The sequence below is a fragment of the Uloborus diversus genome, unplaced genomic scaffold (genome assembly GCF_026930045.1).
Source record: "Uloborus diversus isolate 005 unplaced genomic scaffold, Udiv.v.3.1 scaffold_1416, whole genome shotgun sequence".
Taxonomy (NCBI): Eukaryota; Metazoa; Arthropoda; class Arachnida; order Araneae; family Uloboridae; genus Uloborus; species Uloborus diversus.
In genome coordinates, this window is record NW_026558117.1 from 3,699 (window position 1) to 16,426 (window position 12,728).

Below are 12,728 nucleotides of genomic sequence, written 5' to 3' on the forward strand. Positions count from 1 at the left end.
CGTCGAACTACGTAAAAACTTACCACTTCCGTTACATCCACGAATATCGGCCTTGAACATTCAGGAGTAACGGTTCTATATCGTCACCCCAATTGCTATAAGGCGACGTCATTTTTTCCATTTTTTTAGATACAATAATTTATAAATAAAGAGTTTTTACACTTCTTTCAAAACATATTCATCAAAATAGAGGTTCATTTTATTAAGTGAGAAGGTTTTGTACTATTGCTCGGCACAAGCATGCAATTTCATACATCAGATGCATTTGTGTTCAAGATACATGAAGCTTAAGCATTTTCCCGATTTTATTCATGTGAAACCGTGCTTTCTATTTACGTACTTAAAGTACAATGAAATATTAAGAAAAAACCCTTTAAAAAAAGGAGAAAATAAACTTTTTAACTCAATATTGAAAGAAAATTAACCTTTTTCTAAAATTCTTAAACGAAAAAACAAGTAAATTGAAACTTAATAAATGATAATAAATAAACTAGGATTAAATAAGACGGTTAAAATCTTTCACGTTTTGTAACTATGATGGCTTCTGCATTTTGCAGTATAATACAGCAAAAATTTCAGAAATAATTTCTGCTTAACATTTTTTGTCAGTAAATAAAAAGTAGTAAAAATAAAGCTTTCTTACAGTAAAAAAAGTCAACCTTCAAATTCCAATAAATATAAAATAATCATTAAATATATCTTACTTATTATGCATAAATCACCATAATATACCTATAAATGACATCTTCAATAAAACAATAACCACATCAGTAAGAGTATACTTATGTTTTTTCTAAGCATGAGACTATAAACTGAAATTGTACTTTTTCAGGAATACTTTTTAGTAGTAATTTTTAAAAGCATTAACAGAGGAATGAGGAATTGAGGCTTTTAGATTTTCTTTCATGCAAGGCATGAAATTACTTAGTAGTTTCTCAGTTTTTGGGAATAAAGTTGTTATTCAAGAGTCAAAGACTACTCGTAGCAAAATAAAGAGTAGAAGCAAAACTATTTCTTAAAATATTTATTAAAAACGAATTAAACAGAACTGGTTTACATAGTATATACAGGAAACACTGCATCAGCTGTAAATATATGAAGTCAATTAAACACACTAAGGTAAAGACCGGAGCAACAAAATCTAATCATCCATTCACCATGGAGAATTGGGATTGTTCGCAGCACTCAATCCTTTCCACACTGAAGTCTTCAGAATACTTAACCAAATCTTGTTTTCACGTATTGAAATAGCATAGGGAGCACCAGCTAAAAAACATATAAGAATTAAAAACATTAAACATTTTTTACTGTACAAAATAATAAACCATCAATTTTTGGCTATTTTGTGATAGATTATGGAAAAGACATGGAGAATTATTTTTCCTACTTATCGATAACTTACAGTCGACTGTATACCAAGTAAGAACAATCTGTTCTTAGACAGTCACAGGGGAGAATTGAATTAGTCATGTTGATTGTACCAGTAATGTAATGTTAAAATTGCAAAAAATGCACTTTACTTTGAAATAGTATGAATGGCTCAGCCAAGGAGTTTTGGAGTCGAACCTCCCGAATAGAACTCTCAATTTCAACACATATAGCAGGGTTTAGTTTTTTACCAGGACATGGAAAAAAACTAGGTTTTTTGCAGGTAGAAACTGTGGTGAAAACCTAGAAAATACTGTCAGCCCTGCGTAATCAGGTAACAGTTGAATGAATACCCAGCTTATATGAATAAAACCTCTAAACCTCTTGGAACCAAATATTTCTCCACAGACGCAATGTTAAAGATCCCCCCTTAATCGAATAATTTCCCCCAATAATTAAATAATATTGATTAGCTTTTGTTAATATTTTTGTTGAGAAAAATTTTGAACTGACTAGATCTAGATCTTTTGAACTATCTAGATATAAGCTAAGAACAGCTATTGACGTAAAAATGTAAAACAATAATTTTCGCTATCAATAGGAGAGGAAACATTCATTTTCCATCAAAATAACTCTTCTAATCCACCTAATTTCTTTTGTCGTTGAGAAATATACACGTTTCAGACAGTAATAAATTGATAAATACAGTACGCTCTTGGTGTCACGAAATCGAAGGAACAGTAAAATATATATATATATAGGCAGAGTTTTCGACATAACAAGGTCATAATCATAATAAAATACTATTCTAAAAATTAGTCATGATCACTAAAAATAAGTGTAAATATGTAACGAAAAAAAGTCTTAGTTGAGAATAACAATTGAAATTTTTTAAATGAGTCAAAATTAGAGAAAAAAGAATGCTCTAGTGAAGTAGCAAAACATAATAATTATCACGACTAAACTTAGCAAAGATTTCGAATACCAAATTGCAGAATGGTTTCAAATGAGATTCAAGCGCCCCAACACAAAAAAAGGTGCTCAAAAGATTGCACCATTCCTTGTGTCTCTAAAGGGGGTCCCCGTTCATCTCCCCTTTTATGGAGGTGAAAATAGAGTCAAAAGGTCCAACCAAATGGTGTGAAAAGTTTTAGGTACGTACGTTTTTTAGGCTTCTCTGCAGGCTTGGCAAAGTATCGGACACTACGGTAAAAACCCTGGTTTTTACCGTCCTGTCCAAAACTATATTTATAGAAAAATTTTAGTTTGTGACAAAACATCAAAAACAAAATTAAATGTGTCAAAGAAATGTTTTATACTGAACATTTATTCAATGTGAACATTCAACTTATTTATGCAGCTGATTTTAATCTAATTACATAGAAGTTAAATTCTTGATTAAAATTTTAATTTTTATGCATTAATTATTTATTTTTTTTGATAAAGTAATCAAATTTCCCTATGTTTATACATGTGCAAATGAAAGTGGGGTTGGCAAGGTTTATAATGCCCTGTTCAAAACCCTTGTGTCCAAAATTACTTTCTGAGAAAATATGACAGAATAAAATGTGTCAAAATTATGTTTTTTTTTTCTTTTTTTTTTTTTGACTATTTAATATATTTATTCAACGTGAACATTCAAGTATAAATATATATGTATTTATACAACTGATTTTAATCTAATTATGTAGAAATTAAATTCTTCATTAAAAATTTCAATTTGTATGCATGTTTTTTTCCCAGCCATAAACCAAATTTTTTGACATTTGTGCATGTGTACAAAAGAAAATGTTCAAAATATTAGTGAAATAATCGACTTAAATGCAAAATTTTTTACAGTTATAGGATGTATTATACATCAAAGGTATGAACCAAAAAAGGATATTCACAAGCAGGGACGGCAAATAGGGGGGTCAAGAGGGGGCGGTCGCACCCCCAAATTTTTTAAGCAGAATGATAGAAAATGGGTGAATTCAATTTATGTAAATCGGAAATCAATGTTCATTTTAAAAAATCTCGCTGGTTCTCAGTAAATATTTGATGAAACTCGACGCATTCCCAGACTAGAAAAAGTGTTTTTTGTTATTTGGATGATGACTTAAATTCATGAAGTATTTTCCGGCCTTTTCAGAACATAAAAAAGTGATAGAGAACCATGGTTAATTTTAACTAAAGAAGACATTTCCTCATTTTGGCTAAATATTTCATACTTGTGTGCCCACTGTAACAATGGCATGTTCAATATGAGTGGCTCGTGCAAAGTGGTGTGGCTGCATGGTTTTCACAAGAAAAGTCCTTGATATTATTCAATAAATTTTATGCTCACTTTTTAAGTGTATATTTATTTGATGAGTGTTTATCTTTTTCTTCTGCTAGAAACACGTTTCAGCTGCTCAATGCATTATATGCTTTCATAGAAACTTCTTAAAAATGCATATGATTATTGAATTAAAAAAAAAAACATATCAACAAATATCTTTTATGGCGCTCTATAAGTATACAATCTCGGAGTGACAGAATATGGTCTTCACGAGTTAAAACCATAAAATTATTTCTCTATAACTTCAAAGCAGTGATTTGACGATTGGAAGAATTATTGCAAAACAATTCTTTCAATGGTGAAAAAGCTCATGCCCTTTACCATGTATGACTTTGTTTGAATTTTTATTCAATTTGTTTGTATTGAGGAAAGTTTTTGAAAAATGCTTTACTCTATCAAAACATCTTCAATCCACTACCCTTAATTTTCAGACTATTCAAACCACAGTTCCATCTACAATTGATCTGTGCAGCATACTACCATAGTTCAATCTACAATTGAAACTGAAACTAGATTTTATATAGATGCATATTTCAATCAATCGTGAAACCTTTCAAAAAATTCTTCCTCCGAGCCAATTTTAAAAAGGTGCGAAAAAAAAAGTGACGAAAACCCACACACACGATGTAAAGTCAAACATTGTTTTCTTAATATTTTGTAGGAAGTAATCAATTCAGTTTCGAATGAAATTAACACAAGATTTGATGATATTTTTTTTCTGTATGGTTGGCTCTATATTATCTGGATTGGATGTTGAAAACAAAAAATAAAATGTTTCAATTTTGAGTAAAATTTTTAGCACAAGGCAAGAAAAATTACAAGCAATATACCGACAGACCGGTTATCACATCCAGAGACTGCAGTTTTGTCCTTTTTATGGACTCATCAGTCTGGAATAGTGAATAACAGAGCTGGATGCAGAAGACATCTCATTGAAGCTGAGAGCGCCTATGAGACTAGATTATTCAGTGATGTAAAATTAAGCCCTTCACAATTTTTGAAGTTGCCTGGGTGATTTTAAGAGCAAGATATAAAAAGTGTTTTCATACATAACTTTGTTACTTCAATTATTTTTTGATTTTTCCTATCAGCTCAGCTAGTAGAGAAAGACTTCTTTGTCTCAGGAGGTTAGAGAATTATTTTCGAAACACAATGGGCAAAAAAAATTTCTCTTTAGTTGTATTGGTAAAACAGCACGACACTGGGCACTGACAGATTAGTAACACGATTTCCTGCTCTTCCGAATTCGAAAAATCATGCACTAAAACTTTCCCAAGAGGTATAAAAACTTGAGTATCGAGATGTTTTGTGCGATAACGTATTAGAAAATGAATCAAAATTTTAATTGTTTCCAAACACAAATTTTTATTCATAGTAAACCGATTTTATGACCACTCCCTGTTAGATAATGTGTTTTGTACCACACTGTAGTAATACAAAAAAGGCAATTATAGAAAATATGAAATTTTTATATTATTAAATAGATTTTTGGTATAAACAAAATTTATATAAAAATACCTTCGATTTAAAAATAAAAGCAAATAAATCATTTTTTTAAGCAAATAAAACATTAAAAGCAGAAATATGCAGGAACACTGCAGACACATGTTTTGGCATTACAAGGAATATCTTTTTCAATCCACAAAATGTGAGCTTATGTGTTAAAAATATCCGACAAAAGTCGGATATTTTTGTAGGATGTCTTTACATTCATTAGCTCACTTTATGCACTACTGAAAGAGACCTTCCTTGCAACGCAGAAGCACAGGTCTGCAGGATTTCTGCACATTTGTGTTTTAACACTTTATTTGCTTTAAAAAATTATTTACGTTTGGCAACTAGAACTATAATAGGTTGATATAATTTGTTTTAATTCTAACTTGGTTAATCATACCTTTTATTTATTTGCTTTCTTCTAATTTTAAAAAATAACATTTTTGTAAAATTTTTGACACAAGCAAAAGTTTTTAAATGATGCATAATTAAATTTCAGACGAAGTTTTGTTTTAAAAACTATTATGTGGACATGGAGGTCTATACTACAGTTCCAATGAGTTCAAAATTCATCATGTGTTTGTCTGTGGTTCTTAAAGTATATTTGATATTCAGTATTCGGCCAGGTAGTGACAGGTCGAGTATGCGGCACTCGGCCAAAGTGCTCGTCTCTAATAGGGAGAATTCTCAAACATACAAACACTGGCACACTTAAATACAAGATGATTCTTTTAAATAGTTCATTGATAGTTAAGAATCGAGTGAAAACTGATAACATTAAAAAATTTCATGATAACAAAAAGTGATTATTTGAACATGCAAATGAATAGAGAAAATTGGGACTGAGGGATTTTGATAACAGCAATAAAGGATTGATAACATTGACCCCAATCATATAAGGCAGAGACTACTGTACATTTTCCATAATATGATTTCTTACCATTTTTGTCCGGGTCTGCAGCAACATTATTGCTTGTTGAGTATATCCCAAAACTAACTTTCCTGCAGATTTTTCAAACACTAACTAGGTAACAAATCTGTAATAGAAAAAGAAAAATGAATGCAAACAGCAGAACTATCCATAAACTAAACACACACACACAAAAGGGGGTAGGTACTTTACATAAATTAGACAAACATCAAAGTTAGAAATCAATAAAAATCCTACTGGTCCTTCGGACTAGTCAACATGAAAATGTACTAGTCTGCAGACAACATCATTGGTCCGCTTTAAATTTAACCAATAAATATGTCTGTACGTAAAATTATTTACGCTTTAGGATTGCATTTATTAAGTAATCTTTACTAATAATGAAACTGAAAGTCTGTATTTGGATCTCTGTCTATTACGCGTATAGCACCTAGACTATTTGGCCGATTTCCATGTAATTCGGCAAACACTTCAAAGCGATTTTTTCAAAATTCGATTTTGTTCTAAGCAAATTATCATAACATGGACAAACAATTGCCAACAATATGTGCCAAGGGGTGAGCAAATTAACATAGCAAATTGACGAGGAATTCATCATCCATCATTTGTAAATATACAGGCGAACCAAATGACCTTTTAATTTTCTATGACGTGCAAAGCCGTCCGGGTACCACTAGTTTTAAATATAACTTTCTTATTTTTAACTAATTGATTTAACATTAAATAAAGCACTACATTCAAAAATTTTTGTTTGGCAATAAACATTTAAATTTTAAACAACCAAGTGTTATGTATGAAAACTAATTTCATTAATCAACCCTTAAAATGGGCTACCAAAAATTTGATAATTTAATTTTGCCATTTTTACTTAGTTTCAAATGCTGAATAAAATGTGGATGATTCATATAAATTATGTACTTGTACATCGATTTGAAAAAAAAAAGTCAATGAATGGTTTGGCTAATAATTAGTTCAGGCATCAACTAGGCTTATATGCTTTTGAATTTTTTCTAGCAAAGTGTGATCATAAATTGCCAGGCGCTGGTGGTACCGAGGACCACCGATTTTTTTTTTTTTTTTTTTTTTTTGTGGTCTGATGCAGGTTTCACTTGTCTGGGACCAGTGGACCAGCCATAATTTTGAACGCTGAACATTTTGCACTATTAACAATAAAATGAACTAATTTCATACACAAAATAAGTGAAACTAGAAACATTTTTTAGTGTTCAAAACCTAAAAGCCCTTGCACTGAAATACAAAAACAAAATTTTGAGCAGCAAAGGTAAACACACTTTCAATCGATATCTAATATTTGAATTGAAACACTGACATATGCATTTTAGACCAGAAAAACAACTCCTTTTTTTTCCCAATAATAGTGAAATCCTTTTCCTCATTTAGTAAAAAGGGACCCTTGTCGAAGTGTACCAATAAAGTTATTTCATCCACCCCAGATCAATATAAAATGCATTGGATTAAAATGAAACTGAGAAACTAATTCCTAATCCTAAGTAGAAAGGGGAAGTCTGCAAAAATTATTTGCATCTTAAAATGCTAATCAAGAAAATGCATTTGAACAAAGTACTTCAAAAGAACTTACAGGACCAAAATAGTTTGGAACATAAAACCATCTTAGATGCATAGGAAATAATATTATTTGTACATTATTTGCTAACAAATCTTATGCAAACATTACTTAATAAATTTATCTCTGCCATAAACAATAAAACAAATATCAAAGCAAGTGTATAAATTAAAATCTTAAGGGGTAAGAAAAGAACTGAAATTATTGGGGGGGGGGGATGCTACCTCAATTTTTAAAAGCTGGAAAATAAAAATAACATGGAATAAGATCAACTTAAGTTCAACACACATTCCAAATACTCAACTCACAATAAGAAGAAATAGCGTTGTAAATAATACAAAAATCAGCCAAAAACTACAGAATCATAGCATTTTATATTTTGTAACTTTGCTTGTAATGTTACTTACTTAAATTGTAGTGCAAAATGATGTTTCAATATGCTGAATCCAACTTATCAATGGCGATGTTTCTTTCACAAAGTTGCCATGCCGTTTGCCGCCATACAAATACAGAATGAAAGTAGCGTCATCATGATCACGTGACATCCGGTTCCGTAAGTGGTCTTGGTTAAAGTTATACAGATTCACGTCGAAATTGGTCAAAAAACGTTTTTCGATGTTTGCAATTTTTTCTATTTTACTACTGATTTCTATACAAATAAGAATATCGCTATATTTTCGTATAATAAAATGACATATTGATTTCAAACGTAAAAATAAGCAGTAAAAACTTCGAGGCATTTCTTTTAGTGATTGTTTCGATATCTACAGCTTCAAAGTTTTTTTTTCTTTTAATAAACTGCCAATGAAAATATACCAAAGCAAAAGTATATTTATTTTCCTCATTTGATTTAAAACAGCTTAAATATGAAATTTAAAAAAAAAATGTCGAAATAAAAACATATTTCGGCACAGAACTATGTTTAGAAAACCATATGGGGATTATTTTATAGATTGATGTCGAAGTATGTCGGTGTCACAATATTTTCTTTCGACATTAAACGACTTTTTTTCGATGTTCGCAAAATTTTTCTATTTTTCTCCTAAATTGCGTATTTATAAGAAAATTACGAAATAAACGCTTTTAATTATGGCTAACTATTTTAAAAAAATCGAAACAAGAAGTAAAAACCACTTTTTATGTAAAGCCAGTGAAAAAAATATACTTCGACATAGTTCTATGTTTTAAAAACTGTATCCGTTATCAATCGGGATTCAAAACGTCGATCTATGTCGGTCCTACGTCGTTCTATATTTTTGTGCTACTAGGGAAGGGGGGGGGGGGTATTCTATTCTAGAAATTCAAATAAATCAATTTTTCCTCCTTCATATTCTCAAAATTTAAACCTTTAAGAATAAGTTTCTAAGAGGATTTATGGAAATTCAAATTATTTTTGGAGTTACAGTTAATATTGTTTATCTAAACGTCTTAGCTGAAATGAAACTGCAAACTTTAAATGTGTTTTTCTCGAAACTAGTTTTTCGATACGATTGACAAGATATTTCAAGTTCCAATGCACCGATTTACCTGAAAGTTGGTACAGACTTTCTTAGTACTATCAAAATCGTCGCTATGCAATGTTTTTGTAACTCTTGATTTTTATTATTTTTTAAAAAATACTAAAATTCAAAATAGGAGCCAAAAATGAACTTTTTTTTTTTCAAAAAAGACGCAATTTTTTAAAAAAAATTTTATTTTCAAATCGGCTACATCTAGATAATTCTACATCCTTATTTGATAAGAATTAACCTTAACTTTATGTTTCAAATCACCTGGAGGATTGGAATCATGTCAACCAGAAGACCCCCCTTTTTTTCGAGTCCCCACTTTGCCAGCCTCCAGCAACTACAATTTTGGTTTTTTTTTTCAACTATTATGCACATTTATACTTTTAAAGTATCAACAAAAAACCGATAAAAGTGGATAATGAAATATCTACTTTTTTTTTTTTTTTTTGTTATTAAGCCCGTAAAATCACCTTAAAATCAAGCCTCTAGACTAGAAATCAATTTTTTCCACTCTTGAAAAAACTATTTTGTTGTGTAAGATTTTAAATTAAATTCAAGTTCAATTTTTATGTTGGCCATTTCATAGATTATCCTGTTTCTGACGTCATTTTCTGTTGGTTGGTGAAAATTGCTATGCAGGTTATTCTTTTTTGGAAAATCCGCTTAATATGTTTTTCTGAAAATAGATCAAACCGTTTTCTCTGCACAAGACTCACACAAAGTTTTTTGAAGTTTTTTTTTTTTGATATAAATTTGTATTTAAGTTGTTTAAAGTTGTTCTGGTATTCTTTCGGTTCCACCTTATTTTCCTTATACTCAAAGAAAAAATAACGCTTAAACAGTTTTTATTGGCAAATACAAAACAACAAGCAAAACTGCAAAATGTTGCTATAAATAAAAGGTAATGGGTACAGAAATCTGTGATAAAAATTAGATTTCTTCCACTAGCTGATATGAAAAGTGAACTTTTGAAAAATGTACTTAATTTTTTAACGCGCTCAGATTTTACGTTTTCGCGCTTTGTGCGTTTTTAATTACCAGTTCAGCAGAATACATAAAATAGGAATTACTTTGTAATACCAAATTATATGTTCAGTAAATACCACCCAATAGCCAGGGCTAAAGCAGAAATACATGAAATACACCGCTTCGGTCGCTCGTCTGGTCAGTGCTAATTCTATATTAGCTACCAGTTTGTTTGGCACTCTTGGCTTCCATAAGAGGTTTTCCATCTCCAGTTCAGTCACTTTCCTATGCCGGGCTGATGAGTGCTAATAAGCACGAAACGGCAGTCCTCGGCTGGAAATGACTGAGCTGGCGGGTGTATTTCACGCAAATTATATGGTTACTAAAATCCTAACAGTTTAGTTATTTAGGAATGAAAGAAGAAAAAATGACTTAATCCCTTTTGGAATAAAACTGTGTTATCCTTTTGGCACAAACAAATGAGCAAATAAAATGACTTATTTCCATTTGAAAGTTTTTTTTTTTTTGTTTTTGTGAAAATACAACATAAGTTTTAGGTACACAACTTTGGAAGGTTACTACAAATGTTTTTTACAAATTCCTTTTCTACATTGCTATCATTATTTTCACTTATGTTCTGTGTTTAGTGTATGGTTGCAAGATAAAATAAATAAAAACATTTGTGCGATTTGTTAGTCTTGAAAGCTTCAAGTAATTTCAAAGCACTGTTTTTTTTACTTACTTTATAAGCAGAGGTTCTCAAACTTTTTCGACTCGCATCATCCTTTTGAAGATTTAGAATTTTCTCATGCCACAATAATCAATTTCTATTATTTGAAGTATGTGCGTAAGTACAAGGCTATCCTAAGGTTCAAAACCTAATATCTCCTTCCCTTATGATTGAATTTCTTCAGCTTTTGCATATTCATAGTCTTTGAAAAAATATGAAGTTGAAATGCGTTTTTCAGACTTCAAATTTGAAAATTTTTCTTGGGGAAACCCCCCGGACCCTCCACCACCCTACATCATGCAATGAATACTATACTCAGGATTACGTGCATATTGTCAATACTTTGACCTACTAATGACTTTCTTTTATACAAAAAACTGAAACCCATTACCTTTCCAAGTGTTGTACGTTTGAAATAATCAGGGGGCTATCAATTTCATATCCTCCTTACTTTTTTTGACCTCTCAACAGCCTATATATTTGCGCCTAGGGCAAGTTATATAAAAAGTGTTCAGAGTTTTTATTTGTCTTTTGTACAATGGTCCAGTTAAAACTTAGTTAAACACAAATGTAGTTGATTTTGAAAAGTTTTTCATTCAAAATTAATTTTACTGCAAACATTATTATCAATGTATACTTCTAATATATTACTCTTTCTTCATTTCAGTATGTTTCACTAAAGTTGGTATGAAGACCATGCAGTACAGATATTTATTGTGTACAGTGGATGTATTTTTATCAAATGTTGGTGGAAAATGTATAAAGAAAAACAACTAACTTTTCATAGTGCCTTATTAAGTGTCCACAAGTTAGTATGCTTCAACAAGTGTCGTGCAATTTTAACATCCAGTAGGGTTGTGAATATAACATCTTTAATGTATAGATATGAATTATTAACCAATATCTTGAACTATTTTTTGAAAAAAACTATATTTTAGTACTTGTATTTTATTGGAGATTTACTCATCTCTAAAGTTTTGCTTAATATTTGACTTCTGCTGCTGAATATTCTTAATATTTTTAAGAAAGATATTAACTCGTGTTTTTTTCCTGTGATAATTTTTCGATGCTTGCTTTTGTTTTAAAGCTTTAAATATTACAAAGTTGCTAGAAGAATTCAGGGGTGCTCACAGGGGAGGGGGGGTTATGGCACTATTGCGCCTTCAAAATGGGGGGGGGGATTTTTTAAATCTATTTCAATTGATTTTTTATGTATTTATTTGGATTTATTTATTTTAATTAATTTATTGATTTATTTTTAGTTTAAATTATTTGTTTTATTTTATTCTGTTTATATTTTATCTCATTTAGTTATTAATTTAGTTTAGCACCGACCTTTTCAAAAAAAAAAAAGTAATAATAATAGTTATAAATAAATAAAAAAAATGTAAAAAAAATATTTAAAAAGTAAATAAAATAAAAAAAGATAACTAAAAATGAAAAAAAAAATAAAAAATAAAAAAAATTCGAAAAAGTAAGTAAGAAAAAAGAGAGAGAGAGCTAAAAAATAAAATTAATAAAAAAAGGAAAGAATTAAGATTTTTTCGGGGGGGGGGGGGATTTACGCCATTGAACTTGGGGGGATGGGCACCCCTCTGGAAGAATTAACTATAAAAATTGAAGAGAAATACTCAATAACATGCTTTGGGTTTAACCCCTTTAAGGATAATGCGACGTGTGTCCCCCTAGTTTGAAATTAATTTCATAAATTGCCGCATACAAAGAATTTATAACTAATATTTTCCAATGCTATTTGAGACCTCATAACCTTAATTTTGGCAGAGCAATTACGTAAATTAACTAAATTTGAATAAATAACTTTGTTA

The 12,728-nt window shown here is 30.2% G+C and overlaps 1 long non-coding RNA gene across 1 annotated transcript; it reads right to left on the reverse strand.

Moving 5' to 3' along the window:
* Window positions 1-1,052: 1,052 nt before the first annotated feature.
* Window positions 1,053-8,344, reverse strand: LOC129232970 (uncharacterized). The gene is made up of 3 exons (XR_008581414.1): window positions 8,106-8,344; window positions 6,123-6,219; window positions 1,053-1,266 (listed from the first exon to the last, which is right to left on the reverse strand). It is a non-coding gene; the product is annotated as an uncharacterized LOC129232970 (long non-coding RNA).
* Between the last annotated feature and the right edge of the window lie 4,384 nt (window positions 8,345-12,728).